Raw genomic sequence first — 4,589 nt, forward strand, 5'->3', positions numbered from 1 at the left:
GACACTTTGCAGGCAGGAAGGGACTGACAAGCAGTATTCAATGTGATGAAAGGCAACCTGCAACCAGGACTACTCCATCCAGCAAGGCTATCATTTGGAATAGAAGGACAGATGAAGTGCTTCCAAGAGAAGGTAAAGCTAAAGGAGTTCATCATCACCACGCCATTTTTATATAAAATGTCAAAGGGACTTACTTAAGAAAAAGAATATCAAAACTATGAACACTAAAATGACAACAGGAAGATGGCGGCCGCCGTTCACTCAGGTTTTGTCCGGCCCTGCCAATGTCATGTTCTTCTATTACTGCATTAGCCACATCCATATTTCCTGGCCTACTTCGGCGCGAGCTTCATCATGCAGTCATACCTCATGGGAAGGGTGGGCGTTCCTCAGTCAGTGGGGTTGTGGCTACTGTGTTTGGAGCAACAGGATTCCTGGGCCAATACGTTGTCAACCATCTTAGATGTATGGGGTCACAAGTGATTGTAACTTTTCGGTGTGATACATATGACACCATGCACCTTTGTCCCTTGGGTGATCTGGACCAGATTATATTTCTGGAATGAAATGTGAGAAACAAAGATTCTATCCAAAGAGCAGTGGAGCACAGCAATGTGGTCATCAATCTTATTGGACAAGACTGGGAAACCAAAAACTTTTATTTTGAAGATGTTCTTGTGAAGATTCCCCAAACAATTGCTCATGTGTCTAAGAAAGCTGGAGTTGAAAAATTTATTCACATTTCACATCTGAATGCTGACATTAAAAGCTCTTCTAAGTATCTGAGAAATAAGGTTCTTGGAGAGAAAGAAGTGAGAGATGCATTTCCAGAAGCCATTATCATAAAGCCATCAGACATCTTTGGATGAGAGGATAGATTCCTCAATTATTTTACAAATATTCGCTGGTTTGGAGGCATACCTCTCATATCCTTGGGCAAGAAGACTGTCAAACAACCTGTATATGTGGTAGATGTATCGAAAGGAATTGTTAATGCAATTAAGGAGCCAGATGCCAGAGGGAAAACTTTTGCTTTTGTTGGGCCCAATCAATACTTCCTTTTTGACCTGGTGCAGTATGTCTTTGGTGTGGCTCACAGACCCTTCCTGCAATATCCTTTGCCATGTTTTCCCTATCAGTTGGTAGCACGACTCTTTGAAACCAGTCCATTTGAGCCATGGACAACAAGGGATAAAGTGGAACATGTTCACATCACTGACATGACACTGCTTAGAAGACCTTGGTATTCAGGCCACACCACTGGAAATGAAGGCCATTGAGGTGCTGTGGCATCATCGCACTCACCACTGGCTATCTTCTGAAATTGAAGATGTGAAGCCAGCCAAGACTCTCAACTTTTAGTGGTCCCAGTGCTGCTCTTGGTTTTGGTGTCATTTGGATCACCTGATTAGCAACCATCCCACTTTCATCAAAGAAGCCTGTAAATGGTGAATAAGATTTCTCTATTAAAACATCTGAGGTTATATTCTGCAAAAAAATAAAAAATAAAATAAAATAAAATGACAACAAACACAATTATCAACAACTGAATCTAAAAAATAAAAACAAAATCCAACTAAGCAAACCAGAATAGGAACAGAATCATAGGTATGGGGATCATTTGGAGGGTTATCAGCTGGAAGGAGGTAGGGGTAGAAATGGGGACATGGTGCAGGGATTAAGAAGCATAATCCATTGGTACAAAATAGACAGGGGGAAGTTAAGAATAATATAGGAAAGGGTGAAGCCAAAGAACTTATATGCACGACCCATGGACATGAACTAAGGGGAGTGGGATTGCTGGAGGGAAGGTGGGTACTGGGCAGAGGGGAGCAAAGGGGGGGGAATTGGAACTACTTTAACAACACAATCAATAAAATATACTTTAAATAATAATAAATAAAATTACAGACCATTAAAAAAATAGAAAAGAAAATGAGGAAAGTAGAGGTTGAGTGCCCTGCCTTCTACTACATAGCTAATGAGTGGTAAAGTTCAGATCCAAAGACAGGGAGCTCCATTCCAGAATCTGTGCCCTTTACCCACAATCCATGCAGGCTGTTTCTTGTGGAATGTTTCTTCCCAGTGCAAAGTGAGGGGTAAATGCCAAGGAGCTAGCATCTTGGAAAAGATAGTAGTGAAGATCAAATGGAACCACTTATTTTCTCCCTCCCTTTCTGCTAAGGCTATGAACCTATAAAACGAGTTCTCACTGTCATGCAGCCAAGTGTAGATGAGGATATTCCAGAGATGGTAAAAAACTGGAGGTTTCCAAATCTGAATCTATGAGTGTCATGCACAAGAGACCGCAGAGTTGAGAGTATGCCCAGATTGCCCAGGAGTTGGACTTCCCAGATTGCACAGACCTCATGTAGAGAGGTCCAAGTGAGGTTACCCAAGGAAGTCCTTGGCTCCAACAGGAGCAACATTGACGTAAAAAGGCTGCAGCAGGGGTGCTCAGCCTTCGGTAAGCATCAGAACCCCCTAGAGCCTTGTTAACACTCAGGTTATTGGGCCTCCATAGTTTCTGTTTCAGGAGCTTGAGATTTGCATTTTTTACAAGTTTCCAGGATACTGATGTTGCTAATCTAAGGACCTCACTTTGGGTGCCACTGGTGGGTACCCCTGGTGACTCAGTGGACACTCAATGTCCTTCCATTTGCCATTCTCACTCTCCTCTAGGCCAGGAATTTACCCCACTCTATTCTATCCCTTTACTTAACTTGCTCTCACCACCTCTTCCTGGATTCAAGACAGAGGCTGTTTTCTGGAAAGCCTTTCCTGACATCACAAGTCTGCTGTAAGGGCCACTCTTCTATGTTGCCAGAAAATATACTATCTCCCCTCCCAGACTTGTCACATTGGTGGGTCCACTCCTTACTTGGTGGTTAGACCACACTTAACCTACACACCACTGTGATCCCTGATTTTGGCAGTGTCTGCCTTACAGGGCAGATTTAATAAATATTGGTTGAATTAATGAACAGATTCCCGTAGCTTGAGGTGATACCTAGAAGAGGACATTTGTGGCTCCCTATGGGGTGGAGTTAGCTCTTGTTGGGGTTCTGTGGCTTTTCCAGTCTTGCCACTAGTGTTTCTTCCAAGACTGACTACCCTATGCTGCCCCTCAAACCTCACGATTCAGCCAAATGCTGAGCAGCCTAGATAGGGTGACTGAACTGGACCACTTCTGATGCAGAGAGATCTGATTAATGTCACTGGAGAGAAGTAGGAGGGGCCACAGAACAAGTTTGCCAAGGCAATGGAAAGCAGTCTAGGACAGGATTGGCTGAGAAGCTGAATGCTTCCAGAGTCAATGGAAATTTTTAAAAAGACTAGCTCTTTGGCTCATGAGTTTCCTGGCTCACGAGCTTTCCTGGCTCCTCGCTGGCTTACTCTCAGGCTCTGGCTCTCAGGCTCTTCTTCCTCAAAGATGCCTGGATGATCATCCTGCAATTGCCTGCATTTCCCAATGGATGGTATTTTGTATGGGAAGGAACTCTGGGCACAGCCTAGGATCAGGTAGGCCTGGAAGAAGGTGACAGGTTTGTTCTTTGGGTGTTTTAGAGGGAACAGGTTCTGAGGCAGAAGCCTGCCATTCTTCCAGAATTGTGTAGCTTTTGTGTATTATGTTGTTTTAGTTTGTAAACTAACCCTGCAGAAACTAACAGTGGAAAAGCTAGGAGAACCCAGGTGTTAGAGTTTAGCCTTAATTGATAGGCTTAAGTGACTGCTTTTGAATAAATACTTTTTTCCTTTATCACCAAACCTTTGCCTCTGGAATTTTGCCTGTAGGGTAGTCGTGGGCAGCAGGACCCCCAACTTGATGTTTGGTGACATTTCTGAATGTGAAAAGAAGTACTCTTAATAGTTCATTCAGGGCTAGAAGACATATACTTAGACAATCCTAGGAAAGCAACATACAGGGTCAGCCCAAGTGTAGAGCACCCTTCTGGGACTGCTCTCTTATGCTAGTAGGCCAGTCTACTAAGGACCTCTTCAAGACAGGTGTCCATCTTTCATCCAGTCAGTTGTGGTCAGGTTGACAGAGCCATGGGGTGTAAAACAGAAGCCCATGATTAGGTGACTGTATTGCCAAGACTCTGGGGACCCTTAGTGTCACTGGCAGGAATCTGGCAAGGCTGACCCATGCAAAACATGGTATACTTGTCAACAAGGAGATCCAGGAAGCCACACAGGCTTCCTCCAATGAAACTCCTTAGAATGTTGGTGTCTTAGTCTGTTTGGGCCCCTACAACAAAATACCATAGACTAAGTGGCTTCTAAACAACAAAAATTTATTTCTCACAGCTCAGGAGACTGGAAGTCCAAGATCAAGGTGCCGGTACGGTCAGGTTCTGATGAGGGCCTATTTCTAGTTGCAGACCACCTTCTTAGGTCCTCATTAAAAAAAAAAAAAAGGCACTAATCCCATCATGAGGGCTCTGCCTTCATAACCTAATTACTTCGCAATGGCCCAAGCTCCAAATATCATCACATTGAGCCTTAGATTTCCAACATATGGATTTTGGGGGGACAGAAGCATTCACACCATAGCATTTAGAAAATGAGGGAAAGTTAGGGAAGAT

At 43.7% G+C, this 4,589-nt stretch overlaps 1 pseudogene; it reads left to right on the top strand.

The window, feature by feature from the left end:
• The first annotated feature begins 243 nt into the window (after positions 1-243).
• Positions 244-1,362, top strand: LOC149996316 (NADH dehydrogenase [ubiquinone] 1 alpha subcomplex subunit 9, mitochondrial pseudogene; annotated as a pseudogene).
• The last annotated feature ends 3,227 nt before the right edge of the window (positions 1,363-4,589 follow it).

Source organism: Furipterus horrens, unplaced genomic scaffold (assembly GCF_987537825.1).
Source record: "Furipterus horrens unplaced genomic scaffold, mFurHor1.1.pri manual_scaffold_12, whole genome shotgun sequence".
Classification (NCBI taxonomy): Eukaryota; Metazoa; Chordata; class Mammalia; order Chiroptera; family Furipteridae; genus Furipterus; species Furipterus horrens.